The sequence below is a fragment of the Tupaia chinensis genome, unplaced genomic scaffold (genome assembly GCF_000334495.1).
Source record: "Tupaia chinensis unplaced genomic scaffold, TupChi_1.0 Scaffold150006_1, whole genome shotgun sequence".
Lineage (NCBI taxonomy): Eukaryota > Metazoa > Chordata > Mammalia > Scandentia > Tupaiidae > Tupaia > Tupaia belangeri.
In genome coordinates this window covers 3,504,949-3,528,501 of record NW_006209847.1, presented here as the reverse complement: position 1 = coordinate 3,528,501, position 23,553 = coordinate 3,504,949, and the positions used below count along the sequence as shown (strand labels likewise).

Here is a 23,553-nt window from a genome sequence, read left to right as displayed (position 1 = left end):
CCCCCCGAAAGCAAAAACTAACAAAAAAAAAAAAAAAAGACCAGGGCCAACAGGTGATGTAGTGGTTAAGGCACTGTACTACCATGTGACTGACTGCAGTTTGATTCCCGGACCTGTCAGCTTGAAACTCACGCTGGGCGTGTGTGTGTGTGTGTGTGTGTGTGTGTGTGTATGTGTGTGTGTGTGTATGTATGCCCGAAATTCCAAGAGGAGAATGGAGAAGGGATTGCAGGATGGCCATCTTCCCTGGAGGGTGACTTTTTTTGCTGTCTGTCTCTCCAGCGAGCAATGTGCCCTATAGCAAAAATCTCTCAAAAAAACAATTATAACTGATCTGTTATGCCTTTTCTTTTTTACCATCTTCCCATCTCCTTCTCTTTCTAGAAGAAACACACACTGTTGTTTGAATGACTAATTATTTGAACTGGAAATAACCTCCAGTAGGAAGGAAGGAAGGAAATAATAGATGTGTTTCCTAAGGGCCTCTTAGCTGAAGACGGCTATCCCCTCATTTGATCCTCACAGCAGCCCTGTAAGGTTTGGGACGGCAGGTGTAATCAAGCCCTTTATCCACCCCCACCCCAGCTGAAGAAATAGAAGGGTGTTGTAAAAAGTTTTATTTTTCTGTGCAAGAACCACATGTCTATCAGTGCACTCTGGTTCAAAGATTCCCAAAGTTCTATTTGTAGCCCTTTATTTTTGGAACCAAGTCTTACTCAGAAGTCAAATAAAATAGATATAGGCCACGCAGTTCTGGTTTCAGAGGAGCGGGGAGGTTCTGAGTTCTGCCTGACTCTGTTGTCACTCCCAGCCCCCCCAGTTAGGCTGAGAAACGGGGCTTTGCTTGGGGGGTTAGCCTAGCACCCAGAGCCTCTGTCCTTAGACTGCTCCATTCTCTTCCTTTTCACCAACGAACTTCCTGACTGTAGGCCAGGCCTAAGCCCAAGAAGGCTTCACACAGCTGTGGGTGTGCCCACTGTGTGAGCCAAATGTTGACTCTGGTGATGACGCCAGCAGCTCAGCTCTGCCCAGCCTTCAGCCCATGGAGCACGAACCAGCTGAGCAGGATCAGTGGCTCGTGGGCGGAAGGCCAGGTGTGCTGTCTCTGGTCAGGCAGGAGGAACCGCAATGCCTGATGGCACCTGGGTTTGGGAACCACTGAGGCAGGGTGGTGCTGGCCTCTGTTAATGTGCTTTGGGGCTTAACTTGCTCTTTGAATGCATTTCTTTAAAAACAAACTGTTAGAAAAAAGTTTATTTTTTAGGTTTTTGCCACAGCGCATGTGCTTGCCAGAGACAGGAGAAAAGTGAGAAATCATCATCCAGGGGGGTCATCACGATATAATCTTTTCTCCTCTTGGAATTTTGAACATTCATGCACATGTGCCCAGTGTGATTTTATTTTTAAATAATTATTTTATTTAACTTTATTTATTATTTTAATTTGACCAGAGAGAGATGCAGAGAGAAAGAGGGAAAGTAAGAAAACAAGCCACCAGGCCTGGGACTTGAACCTGGGACTTGAACCATGGCCGGCCGTCTGGGAGTCCAGGACCCCTAACTGCCATGCCACTTGCTACCCCCCCACCCCCGCCAGCTTGGTTTTGAAATGGCTGGGTCAAGGACTTGAACTGCAGTAGACCATGTGGGAGACCACCTGCTGGTCTCCAGGTTATGGTTTTTAGAAGATGATTTGAAATTAAGCAAATATCAGTAAAATGCTCTGAAGTTAGTTTTCACATGTGCTAATGCATATGTGAGATAAATTTCTAGCAATGGAATTAGAAGTATATATATGTTAATTTTTTTTTCCTTTTTAGATTTTCTACCTAGGGCACATGTGCTTGCCAGAGAGAAAGTAAGAAATCATCTGGCCATGCTTCAGTCCTTTCTCTTCCACTCTCCTCTTGGGATTTGGAGCACACACGCGCGTGTGCCTGGTGTAATTTTTAAGTCACAGGGTCTGGAACTTGAACTGCAGTTGGCCATGTGGGAATCCAGCACCTCAATCACCATGCTACCCAATGACTTCTGTACATTAAATTTTTAAAAATCTTATTCTGTAGAATTTAAGATATATAAAAAGCATAAAAATAAAAATAGCTTAAGAAACAATATTGTCAACACAAGTAAATGCTCCTTTGAACAACCTTTCCCTTCTGCCCACAAGATGCCAGGATCCTGGATAGGGTGTTTATCAATCCTATCCAATGCTTTGAATATTTTTACATTTTATATAAACGACTTTTGATGCATATATTCTTCTAAAACTTGCATATTTTTCCCCCTAGATTTATTTATTTATTTATTGAGAGGTTTTTCACTATAGGGCGCGTGCGCTCGCCAGACAGAGAGAGACAGAGAGACAGAAAGCGAGAAATCACCCCCCAGAGGGGATGGCCATGCCACAGTCCCTTCTCCTCCATTCTCCTCTTGGGATCTTGGGCGGGCACGCACGCACACGCGCCTGGCATGGGTTTTAAGCCACCGGGTCCGGGACGTGAACCATGGTCAACTACGTGGGAATCCAGCGACATAGCCATTACGCTAACTGCTGGTTCCCAGATTTATTTATTTTTTTAAAGAGAGTTTTTGCTAAAACATGCTGCGCTCATCAGAGAGAGAGAGACAGAGACTCAGAAAGTGAGAAATCACCCTTTGGGGGGGATGGCCATGCCACAATCTCTTCTCTTCTCCATTCTCCTTTCTGGATCTTGTGCATGCACGCACATGTGCCCGGTGTGAGTTTTAAGTTGCTGGGTCCGGGACTTTAACTGCGGCTGGCTATGTGGGAGTCCAGCAACTTAACCACTACTCCATCTGCTGGTCCCTTTTATAGAGATTTATGCTAGAGGGTGTGTGAGTTCACCAGAGAGACAGAGAGTGAGAAATCACCCCAGGGGGAATGGCCACACTGCAATCCCTTCTCCATTCTCCTCTTGGGATTTTGGGCACGCATGCACATATGTTCAGTGTGTTTAAAGCTGCTGGGTCAAGGACTTGAACCTGAGTCCACCATGTGGGAGTCCAGCACCTTAACCACTACGCCACCTGCTGGCCCGTAAAATTTTTATCTTTTCTCCAATGTTTCTGAGACTTTTTCGTGTTGATATTTTTGAGCTAATTTATTTTCACTGTAGAATTTCAAATTATACGAATATGCCACAACTTATGTATCTGTTTTCTGGCTAATGCATATTAAAGTTGTACCAGGTTTTTTTTGTTTTGTTTTGTTTTGTTTCTGTTTCAGTGCCATGCTAAACATTCTTGTGTAGTCCTATCATGTCCTGGTTGTTCTCATTCTGGGCTTTCTCTAGGGTATTTGCCTAGGAGTGGGATTACTCATTGATGGAATGTGGGACTCTTCAATGACGTTAGAATTATTTCCCAGAGTAGTTCTAATTTACAATCTTACCTGAAGTCAGTTACTCCCATTTGATAGTGTCAAATCTTTTAATGAATTTGGTCTGTGTGAAAGCATTTTTTGTGGTTTTTACATTTTTCTGATTACATTTTCTATTGAGGTTGGGCATCTTTTTATGTATTTTTTTTTGACCACATGTGTTTCTTCTTATGAAAATTGCCTTTGCCTGTTGTTTTCTGTTGGAGTGCTTGTCTTTCCTTAGTAATTATAGGATTTCATTGTATTTTGTGCTTGCTGATCTGTTATTGGTTAAATATTTTACAAATATATTTTCTAATTTTTTTTCCACTTACAAATATGTTTAATGACAGCAGGTTTTTTTTTTTTTTTTTTTTGAGAGGTTTTTGCTATAGGGTACGTGCGCTCACCAGAGAGACAGACAGAAAGCGAGAAATCACCGTCCAGGGGGGATGGCCACGCCGCATTCCCTTCTTCTCCATTCTCCTCTCGGGATCTTGGGCATGCATGCACATGCACCCAGCATGAGTTTAAGCCACCGGGTCTGGGACTTGAACCGCGGTCGACTACATGGGAGTCCAGCGACAGCCATTACGCTAACTGCTGGTCCCATGACAGCAGTTTTTTTTTTTTTTTATAATAGTAATAAAAAAAGTTGAAATGCCCCAAAATTATGTTTAACATTTGGTATACATATAGATAAAAGGCGGTGCTGAGTAAACACTAGACCTAAAGAAAGATGTTACAGGTATATTTAACTGTATTTTATGTAAAAATAAGGAAGAAGTCACTCTATAAAGGATAATACTTCTTTTCTAATACTCTTTAATTATCAGAGGATGTGTGTGCTTGCAGAAGAGAGACTCCTGCTCACCTATCCACCCACCACGGGGCGCAGTTACACCACAATCCTTTTCCTTTTCTTTCTTCTTCCTGCCAAGATTTTAGGCAAGTGCACACATATGCCTGGCATCCTTTTCACGCCACAGGTTGCAGCGGGTCTTTGGGACTGGGCCTGACCACTGCGCTTTGGGGCCAGCCCTATTTTCCAGTATTCTTTATCTGGATCCCCACTTCCAGCACATTCCTGCCCACTGAACATTCCCGCTACCGTCACTGCCTGACCCGCTTTCCTGCCAGGCAATTGCGCCACACTAATCCCACTGGTCCAGAGGACAAGGCATTTGGCCTGTGGCTCCCCAGTCTTTACCTTAACTTGGCTGCAGTGTTAGGAACCCAAACTCACACGTTTAGTCACCTGAGACTGTTGAACAGCACCAGCAATCTAGCTGGTTTCGACCTGAAATGCCACCACCCGCCGGAGGGGTCTCTCCCTAAATTCTAAATCTGTTACTTTTCTATAAAAAGAGAAAGAAAGCAGAAGTTTATTAGAATAAGGCTACTCCTCTCAGCACATGGCTGATAAACAGGGATACACATAACCTCCCCCCAGCTGTGAGGCCCCACCTGTAGCCTCTGGGGCCTGGTCTACAGTGCTCAGGAAGACATGCTGCCTTAAGGCTCAGGCTGGTGATATCGCTCCAGTGGCCTCTGCGAAGGAGGCCTTGCCAACACCCACAGACATGCAGTATCCAGCCTGTGCCCGGAGCCTGCCCTGGTCCAGGTGTCACTAGCAGGGTCCAGGAGAGGGGAGCAGCCCGTATTTCTATTGGAGGATGGCTGTGGTGCTTTCCTACAAATATATTTTCATGTTTATTATTTGTTTTCACTTTTTAAAGGAGTAGACTTTTGATGAATAGAAGTTGATTTAATGTAGTTGAGTTTTGTATTTGAATTTTCAATATTGCTACTTGTTCAGCTTATATTCTGTCTATAGTATATAATAATAACAACAGTGTATGAGTTAATAATAATAATAGTAAGGGTATAAGCACTTTACCCACACTAGGTATTGATTTTAATTTTTGTTAACCTAATAGATAAAAATGGTGTCTCATTGTTTTGTCTTATTATGAGCATATTTTCCCAGTTGTTGGCCTTCTTTTTTTTTTTTTTAATTGCCAGAGGGAGTGTGGACTTGCCAGAGAGAGCGAGAGTGAGTGAGAACCCTCTGAGGGGGCATGGCCAAGTCACAATGCCCTTTACTCCATTTCTCCAGTCTGTCAGGATGTTGGGCAGCATGTATATGTGCCTAGCATCTCTTTTGAATCACTGGGGCTGGGATTTGGATTTGAACTGCAGTTGGCCATGTGGGATCCAATTTTCTTTTTTGTGTTTTTTTTTTTTTTAAGGTTTTGGTCATAAGGCATGTGTGCTTTCCTGGGGGAGGTTGTGAGAGAGAGAGAGAGAGAGAGAGAGAGAGAGAGAAGAAAAGAAATCCCCCCCTCGGGCCACAGTCTCCTCTCTTCCATCCCTCCCCTCTTATGGGATTTTGGGCATGCACACACATGTACCTGGGGTAATTTTCAAGTTGCCTGGTCCAGGACTTGAACTGCAGTTGGCCGTGTGGGAGTTCATTGTCTTAACCACCATACCACCCACTGGCCTGGGATCCAGCTTTCTATACATGGCACTTAATTGCTGTGTTGTGCGGGCTGGCCCAGTTATTGGCCCTTTATATATCTTTTATTCATCATTTTGTATTGGGCAGTTTGCATTTTCCTGATTTGCACAGCCCTCCTGAATATTAAGTAAATCTATGCCTTTTGTCATGTGAGCAGCTAGATGCTGTGTCTCCTTAACTGCAGCCCCTAATAACGGCATTAGAAACCCTTAGCCTCTGTAAAGCACTTAGCCTTTTTGGCCCTTGAACACTGGCCAGAGTGAACAGTAGAGTAAAAGGCTGAGACTGGAGCCTTTGTGGAGGCAGTAGGGGGTGCAGGGAGTTCTGGGTACGGAGAACAACTGAGGTGGGAGTGCGGTGCACACTGAATGTCTATTCTGTATTGTAGAGTAGATTAACACAGAGCCTGGAAAGAGCTGGAGTTGGGGCGATGTGGGCTTGGCCTGCTTCTCATCTTTAGTACAATGCTGCTGATGCCTAGGCGAGTCAGTCGGTCTGTGGTGTCCTGGGTAGTGTGGTACTCTTGGCTGGTGGTGGCAGTGGGAGAATGAGGAGTTCCAGGGATCCAGTGTGTGCTGGGCTCACAGCCTAAAGGGAGGCGTGATGAGGCTGTGAAATGGAGGCTCAGGAAAGCTGACTTGCTTCAGGTCACACAGCTGTAAGTGGCCGAGCTGGGACTCAACTCAGGGACTAGCTCACTCCCCAGCCCAGCTCTTAGAATACTAATGGCCCTACCACGATTAGGCTCAATTAGGGAAGGGACTCAGCTTTTATAAAGAGATTTGTCAGGAGAGCCATCTAACAAGAGAGTAAAATTAGGACATATTTTAAACAGATTGCCATCTCAACAGTGGAATTTCACATTTCTATGTTTTAATGTCAGTAATGGGCTTAAGTAGGCCTTCTTGGAAAACACAGGTAAATGAACAGTAATTATAATTGGGCTCTATTGAAAAGGAGCAATGGTCTTAATAGTCCTGTTCATGCCTGAAAAAAGGTTCACTGAAGAAACCAGCCAGGATTCCATTTTCTCCCTCTTGCATTTGGTAGAATTTGGATGACACTAAACTTCCTCTTTACTCATTTATTCACTCAACAACTGTTGACTAAATGCACACTTTGTGCTCTTGGTTAGGAGCTGAGAGACTGGTGAGCAGACTCAGGCCCTCCCCTCAGGGATCCTACATTCTAGTGGAGGGGATGATCAATAAACAGGTAAACAGTGCTTAACAACTGTCATAGTGCTGTGAAGGGCATGTCCAAGTGCTCTTGATAGACACTAATGTGGGGACTGACTCTAGCTTGGGTGGGAGAGTCGAGGAATGTCATATATATGGGTGGTCTGACATTTATTTCTGGTTAAAAATATTCCTATAATCAGTCTCCACACATATAGTTTTCTTTGAGCTGGAGAGAAACAGCACCAGGGTATGAAGAAAAAAAGCAGGGCGTGGAACTATTCCTTGTGGGGCTACAAAATTAAAAGAAACATGGGACTCCCTGGGCAGCTTTTCCTGCTATTTCTATTGAGTGAAAACACCAAGCACCCCAATGTCGTCTTTTCATTTAGTCTGGGTGAACTTTTTTTTCTACAGGATATATGTGCTTGCCAGAGAGAGAGAGAGAGAGAGAGAGAGAGAGAGAGAGAAAGAGAAAGTGAATAATTGCTGTCCCCCACACCCCGGCCCTAGGAGGATGACTGTGTTGCCATCCCTTCTCCTCCAGTCTCCTCTTGGGATTTTGGGCACACACGCACATGTGCCCGGCATGATTTTCAAGCTGCCAGGTCCAAGAGAGACTTGAACCAAGGAGTGGGCTATGTGGAATCCAGTACTTTAACCTCCATGTCACCTGCTGGCCTGTGAATTTTTGTTTTCAATGGAAATTTCTTCCTTGAAGAACATGATTACCACTCATGTTTAATTAGAGGACCGGGAAGCATTTAAGGAGAATATAAACGCAGAGGTCTCTTGAACATGAAAACCCTTCACTGGGTTTGCTGCCCTTCAAGGCAAAGACACTTTCTTCAAGCAGGTTTGAAGGATTTACTTCTGCTTCTCTCCCTGCCCCACCCACATTCCCACCTACCAGTCCCTGGGGTCTGGGCAGCAGCTCATAGCCTAAACTTTGTTTTTGGTCCAAGTTCTAGTTTGTTCCATTGCTAATAACAGAGGTGCTCAAATCTGGGTAATCTGAGGTCCGAGGTGCAGGGGCTGTGTCTGGCGGGCCAGGGCATCACAGCAGGCAGAGGGGAGCAGAGCACGCCTGCCCCTTCCTTTGCTTTAGAAACTCACTGGTTTCCAGGCGTGGGCGTGGGTGGGTGGGTGGGTGTGGGGGGCACCTATCCTGATAACCTTCTGCAATCCTAGTCAACTCCCAAAGGCTACCTCTTAACCTCATGATTGGGATGTTTCCTGTAGACACCATCAAGGCATGGGTTGCCACATTTTAAAACATGAATTTTGGGAGGTCACGTTCAAACCATAGCAGTCCAGCAAAACTGTCCCTAGGGAGGGGGAGTTCCTTCGGTTAGAAACACCTCTCATTCTGTGTGTCGTTTGAGCCACAATGAGAGCTCTGGGCTTCAGGTGTATGATTGATAAGCATGGTTGGGATTCATACCCCTCCCAGGGCTTTATTTTGTTTTGCTTTTAGGTATGTATATTTGTTATTTCCTGAACCAAAACATCATTAACACACTTAAAAAAACTAACAATAATCCTTTGGATTCCCCCAAGTCTTCAGGTGACATTCAAGTTTCTGTTTGTTTTATTTGGGCTTGAACAGAGCCTCCCTTCCTAACCATGTTTTAAAGTTTGTAGCATTGTGCCTTTGTCTTCCCACACCGTGTCTTCTTCCTAAGCAAAGTAACTTATAGGTCTAGACAACTGACATGTATTTATCTGGGCACATGTGAGGGATTTCATTTTTCAGAAAGAAGGAATAAAGGAAAACTGATTTTGAAGTTCACTTGATTGAGCGCAAGAAAAATCTGCCTCCATTAAACTAGTGCTTTGGGTCCATCTGGTGGCCACAGTGTTTTACTACAAGCCAGGTCCCCCTGTTGCTCTCTTGTGGCAACAGGTGGAATGACACCCCAGGAATCCTACCCTGTGATGTTCAGGACTATAGAAATAAAGACACAGATCAGGAAGGAGTTAACACTTAACATTTATTTAACACTGCTTAGAAAGCAGATGGGGCTCTGAGGTGAGGCAGGGCAGTACCAACGCCAGCGTGTCATCTGCACTTGTGCCTGCTGCCCACAGGATATTGAAAAAAATATATATAAACATCCAAATATATAATTTTGGGTGTAGAGGGGTAGGGCTATAATGACATCTTCTCAGCTAAAAAAAAATCTTATTTTTGAATCACAGAATTTTAGACATAGAAAAGATCTTAGAAATTAGTCAACTGAATTTTACTGAATTTTCATTATGTGCCTCTGTGGTGTGGTTAGGGACCTAGGGGTGGATTAGATACATGTGAGCCTTATCCTCAGAGTTGAAGGTGTAGAGAAAAGGACAGAAAAATAAACAAGCATGAAGCCAGATGGTGGCACAGCAAATGAGAAACTCTGCAGGGCAATATCACATGGAAGGTTCCTAGTTCAAGTCCCTGTACCTTCCTGAATATGCGAGGCACATGTGCCCATGATCTGGAGCAGCCTGAAGGCTGGGGGTAGACTGCAGCTTTGGGACCCTGTTGGGGATACGCGTGCACTCTCTCTCTCATGCATGTGGAAATAAACAGATAGGAAAAATACAAAGTGGCCCAGTGGCCTAGTGATCAAGGGAGCTGGATCCCACATGGCCTACTCTGTAGTCCTAATCCTGGTCTAGGAACTTAAAGACCACACCAGGTGGATGTTCATGTGTACCCCCAAATCCCAACAGGATGGAGAAATGGAGAAGAAGGGATTGTGGTGTGACAGTGCCTCTATGAGGGGTTCTCTCTCTCTCTGGTAAGCATGCTTGCTCTCTGGCAATAAAATTTAAAATAAAAAAGGAATAAGAAAATGCCATGTAGTGTTGTAGGTGGAATAATTGGGGAGCATCTGCATGTTGTGAAGAGAGGAAGGCAGAACAGCTACCTCCACCCAGAGGTCAGTGGGGCTCACAGGACGGGCAGCACCTGATCTAGGTCACATAGAATAAGACATTTTCCAGGCAGGTGCTGACGGGGAGTTAGGAGAGGGAGACAGGCAGCTGGAAAGCACGGGCAGAGGCAGAACCTTGCCTTGGTTGTCCTGCACTGCAAATGTGGCTGCAAGTGTGGGTAAGGGGCAGCAGATGCTCCTCAAAACCTTGCAGAGTAACTGAGTGAGCAAACACGTGCTCTGTGATGGAGGGACTGGAGAGAGAGGGGAAGAGCTACAACGCCAAGGAATTTGAATGTTGTGCTGGAAGAGGCAAGAAGTGAGGGGGTGGAGGGTCATTGAAGGTTTCAGCAGTGGAGTTAAGGATCATATTTATATTTAAAAAATAATTTGGGGGGACCAGGAGTTCACGTAATGGCTATGTCACTGGACTCTCATGTAGTTGACTGCGGTTCGAGTCCCGGACCCAGAGGCTTAAACACGCCGGGCGCATGTGCGTGCATGCCCAAGATCCTGAGAGGAGAATGGAGGAGAAGGGATTGTGGTGTGGCCATCCCCCCTAGGGGGGGATTTCTCTCTTTCTGTCTTCCTGTCTCTGTCTCTTTGGCGAGCGCACGTGCCCTATAGAAAAAAACCTCTCAAAAAAAATAATAATTTGGGACCTGCAGTTAGTGTAATTGCTATGTTGGTGGACTCTTATGTAGTTGACCGCGGTTCGAGTCCCAGACCCGGTGGCTTAAATTTATGCCAGGTGCATGTGCGTGCGTGCCCAAGATCCCAAGCGGAGAAAGGAAGAGACGAGATTGTGGCGTGGCCAGCCCCCCTGGGGGGTGATTTCTTGCTTTCTGTCTCTCTATTTCTCTCTTTCTGGAGAGCCCACGTGCCCTATAGCAAAAACCTCTCAAAAAAAAAAAAAATTGGTGGTAGTGCAAAGGAGGCAGAAAGCTAACTGGCAGGTTACTGTAATAATTCAGTGAATGATGATGAAGGCAGTGGAAATGGGACTGCTGAAGAATGGCGTGGAGGACTGTGGAGAATATAGACTCAGTAGGGGCAATGAGAAGGAAGAATCGAGGTGGCTGCCACCCAGGGTTGTGGCTTGGGGTCTGGGAGGAACAGATTTTGAGAGGAAGGCAGGGGGCATAGTGGTGTGTGGGGAACTCTAGGTAGATGTCAAGCAGGCATCTGAAGGGACATGTGGGAGTGGGTTTAGGAACACAAGACTGAGTCAAAGGGACCCAGGGGCTGTGTGGAGGAGTGTGTGACCAGAGGAGAGCAGGATGGTGCTGGGGAGCGAAGGACTGGTCAGGAGGGGCAGAAGAGAAGCCAGGGAGGAGGTGAAGTGGAGGGGGAACTGGCTCTGAAGGTGTGGAGGATAAGGGCCCAGCAAACACCACCAGGCTAGAGTGCTCTCACAGGGTCACAAGTCTGCGCTGATTTTATTTATACGATTTTATTTATTTGTTTTTATTTTATTATTTTAAAAGGAATTATTTTATTTAACTTTTTAAAATTTATTTATATTTGACCAGAGAGGGACAGAATGAGGGAGAAAGAGAGGGAAAATGAGAAAGCAAGCTGCCAGTTTCAGGACTTGAACTGTGGTTGGCCAAGTGCCCTTAACCACCACACCATCTGCCGGCCCCTATACTATTTTTTTAAAATGACTTTCATGTATTCTTGCTCATGTGTTCATTTATTAAATACTTGCCTCAGTATTTAGTATGGGGTTTCTTCCGAGAGCTAACTCCCACCCTCATCCCCACCCCAAGCTTCTGTTCCAAAAACAGAGGCTGGCTGCATTGTAGGTGCATGGGCTTCTCACCTCCAGGGCTCCCCCTTCCAATCCCTCTCACCCTGTGAACTCACCAGATTGGCTAGTGTATAGTTCTGACCACTTTTCTTCATCACAATCACTCCTTTTCCCTTTATCTTCTTCCACTGCCTGTATAAAAACTCTTGCTTGGCACTCAGGGTCCCTAAAACTGGATTCCAGCTTCCCTTTCCAGCTTTCTCTCTCAGAACTCCTCTACTCACTTCCCACCAAGCCAGGTACTTAAGAACACGAGCGAACATTTCCCTCCCTCTGTACTGTCATCAAAATACTTCTCATTTTTTTAAGGTTAAGATTGAGTAGTCCTGGGCCAGCAGATGGTATAGAGATAAGGTGGCTGGATCTCACATTGCCAACTGTGTGGTTTGAATCCTGGATCCAGCAGCTTGAACAATTTTGCATGGCATCTGTGTGTGCCCAAAATCCTTAGAGGAGAGTGGAGAAAGGATTGTGGTGCGGCTATCCCTCCAGAGAGTGCTTTCTGACTTTCTTTCTCTCTCTCTGGAGAGCACACACCCTAAAGCAAAAAAATGCCAAAAAACAACAAAACAAAACAACCAAAAAAACAAGACCAGGAAAAAAAAAAGATTGAGTAGTCTTTAATTCAACCTTCCCTCATTTTTCCAGCACAAACTACCTTTTCACTTTTCTGAAAATCCACAGAACTTAGCACATTCCCTATCCTTTGTAGTAATTTTAATTTTATTTATTTATTTTTGGAGGTTGTCTTTTTCTTTTAAAGAATTATTAAATTAATTAATTAATTACTTTATTTAAATGTGACCAGATAGGAACAGAGAGCGAGTGAGAAAGCAAGCTGCCAGGTCTGGGACTTGAATTGCGGTTAGCCATGTGGGAGTGTCCTTAACCACCACACCACTTGCCGGTCCCATCTATTTTTTCTTTTTTTAATTTAAAACATTTGGTCATTATTCTTTGTAGTAATTTAAAATCCATTTTATTTCTTCAGAACCTGGGGGAGAAAAAAATAGAGAGAAGTGATGTTTCTTTTTTCAGATCCTTTTTTATTTTAAAAGAATTATTTTAGTTAACTTTATTTATTTATTTTAATTTGACCAGAAAGGGACAGAGTGAGAGACAGAGAGAGAAGGAGGAAAAGTGAGAAAGTGAGAAAGCAAGTCCTGCCGGCCAGGACTTGGCCTGAGGGGGTCCCCCTGAGGGGGGATGGCCATACCTGTTGGCCCAGGACTACTCAATCTTGCCATGTGCCTGCCCCAGTGGCTGTATTTTGAAGCTGCCAGGGCTTGGATTTGAACCACAGTCAGCCATGTGGAATCTGGCTCACTATGTATAGCACTTAACTGCTGCACTATGGGGCTGGTCCCTTTTCTCCATAACTTCTTAGAATGGCTGCCAATTCTTGTTTTAAACTAAAACTAAACCAAAATCATATTGGTGAAGGCAATATTCGTAATACTTTACATTTGATTATTTCTCCAAAAAAACCACAAGGATATTATGAGGAAATATCTAGGAAATCTATAAAGATCTTCTTTATGAAGGACGCAAAGAAGGTTTAGGCCAAGAAATCTAGGCCCTTCTGTCTGTTAACAACCTCATTCCTTGCTTGTAAGCTTCACAATGGGCAGGTCCACAGTACTCTCCTAGAGACCTGTGAGCTGAGCTGGACTGAAGGTTTGGCAAGAAAGGCAAGTGTTGCGGAAGGGAGTGGAATGAATGGCAGTCCCCAAGATAAAACCAAGTAAGTACGCTTGATTTCTGCTGCTGAGAAGAAGAGGACATCGGTGAGTAGCATTTAATAAGCATCAGGCACAGATTAATTGCAATTCACAGAAAGTTAGTGGCGATTTTTTTTTTTTTTTGTGGGGGAGAGATTTTTGCTATAGGGCATGTGTGCTTAGCAGAGAGACAGAGGCAGAAAGCGAGAAATCACCTCCTGGGGGATGACCACACACTGCAATTCCTTCTGGTCTATTCTTCTCTTGGGATTTTGGGCACACTCGCACACATGCCTGGTGTGTTTTAGGCTGCTGGGTCCAGGACTTGAACCATGGTTGACTATGTAGGAGTCCAGCAATGTTAACAATTACACCATCTGCTAGTCCTAGTGACAATTTTTCTTAATACATTTTGCAAATCTTGTTTTAGCACTACAATTATTAGGGAGGAGTTACTACTTATCAATTATTAACAATTTAAGAGTGAATAATTTTTTTTTAGCTTTCCAGACAGTAATCAAGGAGAATTTATTTATTTATTTATTTATTTATTTATTTATTTATTTAAAAGAGGAGGAAAGGTAAAGAGATGGAGGTCACAGCCTGGCCTGAAAAGCACAAAGAGTGGGTGCTTTTGGGGTCTATGCATATATATATTTTTTTTTTTTGCCATAGGATGTTTGTGCTCACCAAGGAGAAAGAGCGAGAGAGAAAGAGAAGAAAGTGAGAAATCACTCCTTTGGGGGATGCCACACTGCAATCTCTTCTCCATTCTCCTCTCAGGATTTGGGCATGCAGGCCCATGGGCTGGGCATGTTTTTAAGCCACTGGGTCTAGGACTAGAACTGCAGAATCGGCCATGAGGGATTTAGCACCTTAACCACTGCATCATCTGCTGGCGCCTTATTTATTTTAAAATTTTGTCAGAGGGTACATGCACACACTGAAAAAAGATGAGGGTGGAGATGCTAGTGTAAAAGTAACCCCCCGGGATGGGTGATGGCCACCCTATAATCCTTTCTCTTCCATTTTGGGATTTTGGGCACACACACACACACACACATGCCTGGTTTGTTTCTCAAGCCTCTGGATCTTGGGCTCAAATGGGCAGTCAGTCATGTGAGATTCTTTTATCCCGACCACATGACACCAACTGGCCTGAGTATTAACTCTGGCTTTAAAGATGAAGGAAGGGGCTCATGAGCTAAGGAACGTGGGCAGCTTCTGGGTGCAGCAGATAACAACCAGCAAGGAAATGACGACCTCAGTCCTACAACACGGGGAAGTGAGTTTCACCAATGACCTGAAAAAGCAAGAAAATTAGTGTCCCCTGGAATCTTCAGAAAGGAAAGCAGCCGGCTGACCTTGATTTTAGCCTGGTGAGAGATGCTATAGACTTCTGAGCTACAGAAATGTAAGATAATAAATGTGTCGTTTTTAAGAAAGAATTATTTGGGGCCAGCAGCTGGCATGGTGGTTAAGGGCACTGAACTCCCACATGACCTGACTGCAGTTTGAGTCCTGGACCTGGCAGCTTGCTTTCACACTTTCTCTCTCTCACTCTGTCCCTCTCTGGTCAAATTAAAATAAATAAATAAATGAATAAAGTTAAATAAAAATTCTTAAAAATTTGAATTATTTAATTTTTATTTATTATTATCTTAAAATTTGCTATAAGGCAAGTTTTTTCTCTCATGAGAGATAGAGAAAGAGAGAGAGAGAAAGTGAGGAAACAAGTTGCTAGGTCTGGGACTCAAACCATGTTTGGCCATGTGGGAGTCCAGTGCCCTGACCACCACGCCACCTGCTGGCCCCTATAAATGTGTTTTAAGTTGCTACATTTGTGGGATGTGGTCCTGGCAGCAATAGAAAACTAATACAAAAGGTAGCCATTGGGTCAGTTGGTGGTGTGATGGTTTAGATCGTTAAGGTGCTGACTGCATGGTTGAGTCCCTGACCTGGCAGCTTGAAAAATACACTGAGCATGTATATGTGTGTGCCTAAAATCCAGAAGAGAGAATGAAGAAGGGATTGTGGCATGGCCATCTCCCCTGGGAGGTGTTTTTTTTTTTTTTTTTCCTTCTCTCTCTCCCTCTCCAGTTTTTTAAAAAAAGGTAGGCCATTATTTAATCCCTGAGATCAGAGGTCCTTCACTTTTTGAGAATGATAGACCCTTAGAGAATCTGATGAAAACTACACATTTTTCGTCTAGAATAATTCATATACATACGAAACTCTTAATACAGTTTTGAGAAGTTCATGAACCCATAGGAAGAAACTTTATTGATGTTACAAAGGCAGAAAGTAATGCTCAGAGGTGACTAGCAGGGGAAAAGGCTTCCCAGTGAATAGCACTGTCACCCTGTCAGAGAACCCAGGAGGACACTCAGTCAGGCTGCATTTGACTAATTCAATTTTAATGAAATAAATTTTCTAGACACTGAAGCTAAAAGGCAACCATTCATTTCAGCCTGTTTTTTTCATTTCAGCCTGGCTTTTTCCTGTCAGGCTCCTTGGAATGAGGCCACATCACTGAGTATAAAGTAAGCCTTCATCAGATAGCTACTGATATCTAGTGATTTAAGGATCACTCTTTTTTTTTTTCTTTTTAAGAAGATTTTATTTATTTATTTATTTATTTATTTATTTTTAATTTGGCCAAAGAGGACCAGAGCAAGGTGGAGGGAGTGAGAAAGCAAACTGCCAGGTCCGGGACTCAAACCGTGGTCAGCCATGTGGGAGTCCAGTGTCCTTAACCACCATGCCACCTGCTGGCCCCAAGGATCGCTCTTAAAAATTAAAATATAAAAATCTCTAAGAGTGGGTATTGATTTTATTCCCCAGAGAGTATGCAAAGGGAAAAAAAAAAAACCCATAGATGTTATTGCTTGGCAAAGTTCATGACAAGAGCTGTTTTGGAGATTACTAATGTTACATATACTCTTGTTCTTTCTTTTTTTTGCTATAGGTGCATGTACTTGCCAGAGACAGAGACAGAGAAACAGAGAGAGGGAAGGTGAGAAATTATCCTCTAGGGGCATTGCCATGTTGCAATACCCTCTCTTCTTTTCTCCTCTCAGGACCTTGGGCATGCACGCATATGCTCATAGTACGTTCCTCAAGTTGCCAGTCCAGGACTCGAATCATGCAGTTGACCAGGCAGGATCCAGTTGTCCCAACTACCATGCCACTGACTGGCCCTAGATTTTCTATTTGTTTATGTCCAACAGAAATATAATGTGAACCACTAATTCTAATAGCCACATTAAAAAAAATAAACACTGGCACCTGCTGTTGGCGCAACGGCAACGCAAGGCTCTGTGATGCTGGACCCATGTGGGAAGGTCCTGGGCTTGCGTTCCTCCCTGCGCATGCCGGGTTTCTGCATGAACATGCCATGATCTGGGCTCGCTGAGACAGGGGGTGGAGGATCACGGAATGAGGACACTGTTGGGGGTACCTGTTTCTCTCTTTCTCTCATGGAAGATATAAATAAATAAAACAAAAAAAATTGAAATAAATTTTAATAATGTATTTTATCCAATATATTTTAAATGATATCATTTAAATATATAATCCATATAAAAAATCAATGGAATATGTCCCATTAAAAAAAATTCTTTGTTGTCTGGTGTGTAGTAACACATCTAGCAAATCTCAGTTATAACCAGCCATGTTTCAAGTGCTTAATAGCCATGTACGGCTAGTGATGACCGTATTAGACAGTGAAGGTTTAGAAAGCAACGAAACATTGAAATAAAAATGTCAAGGCATTTCACTATTTAATAATAAATTATGTGTGTATATACATAGATATATACATATATGTGCAGATAGCTTCAGAGGACAAAGTACTTTATTATGTAGAGGAATAATTGTCACTTGCTCTTTGATCATACACATAGTGACACCGTTGGTAATAATGTATGATGGGAGGAAAAAATGAAACTTCAAAGGTGATGATTTAGCAGGTTTAAATTTTAGCAGGTTGAACTAAAGAGACTTTGTTTGACCTTCTGTGTACACGATAAGTCTTTAACTTACATCTGTTCATTTTTACTTTTGCCACTAAAAATACAATTTTTAGTATTTTTTAGCTATGGTGGCATAGGCAGTGGAGGCCTGGGTTTGGTGCTCAGACTCACCTACACAGGCTTGGCGATGTGCTACATGCCTGTAATTCTGGCTAACTGGAAGGATGGGGTATGAGGATTGCAGCATGGTGAGATCCTGTCTGGAGTGTCTCTTTCTCTCCACACTCTCAATATAAAAAACTATGTGTATATACACATACCTATATATAGAAATAATTTTAATATTGGAAAACTCTTATAAATAATTTATTTTTTCATATAAAGTTATCCTTTTGGCCTTACGTGGGTTTTTAACTTGATCATAAGCGTCAATTTTCTATTTCTTCTTTTTTTTTGGAGAGGTTTCTGCCATAGGGCGCATACGCGCGCCAGACACAGAGAGAGAGAGACAGAAAGCGAGAAATCACCCTCCACCAGGGGGGATGGCCATGCCACAATATCTTATCCTCCATTCTCCTCTCGGGATCTTGGGCACGCACGCACACATGCCACACGTAAGTTTTAAGCCACTGGGTTTGGGACGCGAACCGTGGTCGACTACATGGGAGTCCAGTGACATAGCCATTACGCTAACTGCTGGTCCCTATTTCTTCATTTTGAACTTTTAAATTTTTTTTTTAAGAATGATTTAGTGGGCGCCCCGCTTTGCAGATGCCGCACCCCGAGTGTCTCGCCCTCAATCATGGTCAACCCTACCATGTTCTTCGACATCGCTGTTGACAGCGAGCCCTTGGGACACGTCTCTTTCGAGCTGTTTGCAGACAAAGTTTTAAAGATAGCAGAAAACTTTAGTGCTTTGATCACTGGAGAGAAACGATTTGGTTAGAAGGGTTCCTGCTTTCACAGAATTATTCCAGGGTTTATGTACCAGGGTGGCCACTTCACATGCTGTAATGGTACTGGCGGCAAGTTCATCTATGGTGAGAAATTTGAAGATGAGAACTTTGTCTTGAAACATACAGGTCTTGGCATCTTGTCCATGGCAAATGAAGGACCCAACACAAATGGTTCTCAGTTTTTCATCTGTACTGCCAAGACTGAGTGGTTGGATGGCAAGCATGTGGTCTTTGGCAAGGTGAAAGAGGGCATGAATATCGTGAAAGCCATGGAGTGCTTTGGGTCCAAGAATGGCAAGACTAGCAAGAAAATCACCATTGCTGACTGTGGACAACTCTAATGAATTTGACTTGTTTTCTCTTAACCACCAGACCTTTCCTTCTGTAGCTCAGGAGAGCTCTCCTCCACCCCATCTGCTTGCTATGTCCTGTAACCTGTGCTCTCGCTGCAGTTCTTTGGGTTCCATATTTTCCTATTCCCCTCCAAATCTAGCTGAATTGCAAAGTTAAGTTTATGATTATGAAATAAAAACTAAGTAACAACAAAAAAAGAGAATGATTTAGTGGGCCAGTAGGTGGTGTGGTGGTTAAGGTGCTGAACTCCCACATGGACTAGGTCATAGGTAGGAGTGGGGTCAGTGTGGAAAGTTGGGAATCAGCTCCTTTTTTTTTTTGGAAAGGTTTTTGCTATAGGGCGTGTGCACTCGCCAGAAAGACAGAGACAGAGAGATAGAAAGCGAGAAATCACCCCCCAGGGGGGATGGCCATGCTGCAATCCCTTCTCTATTCTCCTCTCAGGATTTTGGGCACACACAAACCTGGCGTGAGTTTTAAATTGCCGGGTCCAAGACTTGAGCCGTGGTCGACTATGTGGGTGTTCAGCGACATAACCATTACACCATCTGCTGGTCTCAGCATGAAAAATACATTGTGAGATTAAAAAATATGATCTTTATTACTGAACAATATTTGTTATAATTAAAATACTGATTCTTGAAAAATGACTATTTCCTCATTTATTTTTTAAAAGAATTATTTCTTTAATTTTATTCATTATTATTACTTTAAAATTTGGCCAGAGAGAGAGCAAGAAGGGGAAAGTGAGAAAGCAAGTCACCAGGTCCAGAACTTAACTGCATTCGGCCATGCAGGAGTCCAGCATTTTAATCACCAGATCATCCGCTGGCCCTTGTTCCTTAATTTGTTTGTTTCTTTTTTTTTAAAATAGATTTTTGCTATAGGGTGCATGTTCTTGCTAGAGAGACACAGAGAGACAGAAAGTGAGAAGTCACCCCTAATGATGAATGGTCACGCTGCAACCTCTTCTCCTCCATTCTCCTTTTGGGATCTTGGGCAAGCATGCACATGCACCTAGCATGAGTTTTAAGCTGCTGGGTCCAGGACTCAAACCACAGTTGAGTACATGGGTGTTCAGGGATATAACTATTAGGCCATCTGCTGGTCCCTCACTTCTCCATCTCATTAGTTTCTTCAAAATCCTGTTTCAAAAACGTAATGGTTTTGCAACTTAATCTCTTTTTTAGGTTTTCCCTCTGCTCTTAAGAATTCCACTCTACCTCCCTAAACAAATCAACAAATCTCTCAATCCTGCCTTTTTAGACTCCTCTCCTTACATTCATTGGTCAACTATAAAGAAATTGTTTAAATTCATCAGTGATTTCCTTAATCATCAAATTCAAAAGCCATAGATACTCCTTGATGGATTTCTGTCTCTTTAGTGTTTTCTTTTTTTGAATAATCTTTTTATTTTATTTATTTTTTGCTATAGGCACGTGCACTCACCAGAGAGAGACAGAGAGACAGAAAGTGAGAAGTTACCCCCGAGGGGGGATGGCCACACCGCGATCCCTTCTCCTCCATTCTCCTCTTGGAATCTTGGGCACGCACGCACACGCGCCCGGCGTGAGTTTTAAGCCACCAGGTCTGGAACGCAAACCGCGGTCGACTACGTGGGAGTCCAGCAACAGAGCCATTACAGTAACTGCTGGTCCCTGTTTCTTTAGTGTTTGACAATGCTGACTGATCCTTCTTTTCTTTTTTTTGTTAAGTTAATCAATTTTATTATCATTATTATTGTTTACTTTGCTAGAGGACACACATGCTGAAAAGAGAGAGAGAGAGAGAGAGAGAGAGAGAGAGAGAGAGAGAGAAAGCCACCAGGTCTAGGACTCGAACCTCAGTTGGTCATGTGGGAGTTCACTATGCCACTTACTGACCTCCCTCCTTTTTTAAAAAAAATTCTTTTTTACATTTCAAGTTTTTCTTTGCAGTCTCTGGCCTATGAAATGTCAGTACTGGAAGATATATTAAGAGATCATCGGGACCCATAGTCGACCGCGGTTCGCATCCCGGACCCGGTGGCTTGAAACTCATGCCGGGCATGTGTGGGTGCGTGCCCCAGATCCTGAGAGGAGAATGAAGGAGAAGGGACTGCAGCCAAGCCATCCCTGCTGGGGGGTGATTTCTCGCTTTCTGTCTCTCTGGCAAGCACACACACCCTATAGGAAAAACCTCTCAAAAAAAAAAAAAAAAAAGAGATCATCTTGATTAACAGTCTCCTTCCTCCTCTCTACCCTTTAAAAGAGAGAGAAATTGAGATCTAAAAACTTACATTACCTGATGACATTCATACACTTACTGTTTAACAGAATTGTATTATGTACCCTTAGACCTTTCTCATCTTGGTGATGAAGTCCCCAAACTAGTCCCATGTTAAATTCCCTGAACTTCTTTTATCTGAAACAACATTATCTATGTTTGAAAAGTGTGGTTGTAACATATTTAACATATTTTGAGGTAGTGGACAACGCTGTAATGCACTCCATCTAACTCAATATATATGTTCAGTTTTGTTTATTTCCTTTTGACAACTTCCTAGAAGTATGTGTTTCAGTCAGAGCATGTATATTCTATTTATATTGATATAAAATTATGAAAGGCCTCGGGGTAGGGATGGCAAATGTACCAATTTCTCTTCCTACTGAATCCTTATGCATTGCACATTATTACTTTCTTTTTAAATCTTTTCCAATTTGACAGGCTTTTAATATGTCACTTATACTTATTACTACTATAGCTGAATATACCTATTTATTGCCATTATATATACATCTTTTGACATATTTTTGTCACTTTTGCCAAGGGTAATTGTTCTTTAGTGGTTACTACATCCATGTCAACTTTGATGTTCTGTTTCCCAGTTCCATCTCCAATCTAAGTTAATTTATGTAACTAATCTATGGATTCCATTTCCTCCAATTTCTCAATCAGTGAAGTTATCTTCTTCCTTTAACCTATTTTTTTTTTAAAAAAAAAAACTCTACTTTTTTTTTTAAATACTCTACCTTAAAAAAAAAAAACCTCTACCTTTTTTTTTCTTCTTGTACTAATAAACATCAAGTTTCTTCTCCTCAAAGAAAATTCTCAATTTATTTCACTTGCCACTCTTCTCTAGCTACTGACCTCTTTTTTCCTTTACAACCAAACTTCTTGAAATAACGATCTTCACATGCTGTGTCCACTCATCTCTGCCTTTACAACTCACAGAAAACGTCTTCAATGCCTTCTTTGTTGCTAAGATTTTAACATCAGAATATATGAAAAAGCAAAAAACAAAAAAGTTTTCCCCACATCAATTCAACAATGTAAAAAGTAACAATATGCAGAGAAAAAAATCCCACAAATGGACAGCTAATATATGAAACGTTAAAGTTACTCTGGGTAGCTGATGATTAGTGAGTTTTACTATCTTTTAACATTTTTTTTTTACAATTATAAAACTAGAGTAATTTACTTTCACATTAGAACACATTACTATATAAACGAGAAAGCCACAACTTACATTTTCTAAAAGGAAGCAGAAAACTAGAGTGGAGACAGGAGCCTCTGGCCACACTTCGTCTCGCCTCAGGACTCAGGGAACAAGAGGGGACCCTGGTCCAGCGCGCCCGCCGCGGGGCACGACCGCACAGGCCTGACGGGGGACCCTGGGAGGGCGACCCTGGGAGGGCGCCCTTGACCCTGGCGCTCATCCCGAAAGACCCCCGAGCACCTCTGCAGCTCCCGCCAACGCCCCAAACCGCAGGTATCTGTCAAGCGCTTCCGGTTGCCTGGCAACAGCAAGCAACTCCAATTCCCGCCTCTGTAGTCTTCCCAGAATGCTGCACTCCTTCGCAATTTACTTCCGGTTCGAAGCGCACGCTGCCCCCTTCCGGAAGTGGATCCTGGTCGGTTTCCTAGAGGTTACTGGCCGGGAGGAATTACTTGGTAGAGCGTGGTGTAGTTTTATTAGATTTAAACAACTTTAAATAACTTACTGCCTAAAAGACCCGAATTATTTTAGCTTGAGGAAGTGAAGAAAAGTACACAGTCTCCAGATCCTATTTATTCAGACCTTTTCTATTTTGAAATAAAATTTCGAAATGGGGTCACACTGTATATGCAGTTTTGTAATTTAAAGCAATTTTTAACGAACAAATCTGATTAAAGAGACACGTTACATGGTAGCATGTATTGCAGAATACCTCTTTATTTTAACCTGTGAGAGAGCATCCCCAGCAAGGTCCCAACACTGCTCCACTCCTAGTCAGCAGGACGGTCTTAGGGAGGGCTGGTGTCCCTCTGGAATCCTTCCGTGTGTGTAGCCTCACAGAGCACCTGTTTCACCACTGGCCACTGCAGACTGCCTCTGGCTTCTACTTGCATTTTTTGGCTTGTGGGCATAGCTAAATAATATTTCAAGTATCAACAGTATTTTAGAGTTGGCTGGTTGCATGGTGGTTAAGGGCGCAGAACTCCCACATGGCCGACTGAAGTTTAAATCCCAGACTTGGTGGCTTGTTTTTTCTCTCTCTGTCCCTCTCTGGTCAAATTAAAAATAAATAAAGTTAAATAAAATAATTCTTAAAAAATAGTATTTCAAATGTTTACAATCTACCATCCGTTTTCAGGCTTCACCTTCTCTACCTAGCTTTTCTTTTTTAGTGAAGTTTTTGCTATAGGGCAGTGTGCTTGCCAGAAAGACAGAGAGAGATAGAGAGACAGAAAGTGAGAAATCCCCCC

The 23,553-nt window shown here is 43.0% G+C and overlaps 1 long non-coding RNA gene and 1 pseudogene across 1 annotated transcript in view; one reads left to right on the top strand and one right to left on the bottom strand.

Annotated features, from left to right (window-relative positions):
• The window catches only part of LOC102491352 (uncharacterized), a 51,412-nt gene extending 28,813 nt beyond the window's left edge, over nt 1-22,599 (bottom strand). The window contains exon 1 of the long non-coding RNA XR_337809.2: nt 22,334-22,599. This is a non-coding gene — a long non-coding RNA (uncharacterized LOC102491352). The remainder of the gene's footprint in view (nt 1-22,333) is intronic.
• LOC106734243 (peptidyl-prolyl cis-trans isomerase A pseudogene) lies at nt 18,278-19,014 on the top strand (annotated as a pseudogene).
• Nucleotides 22,600-23,553: the final 954 nt, after the last annotated feature.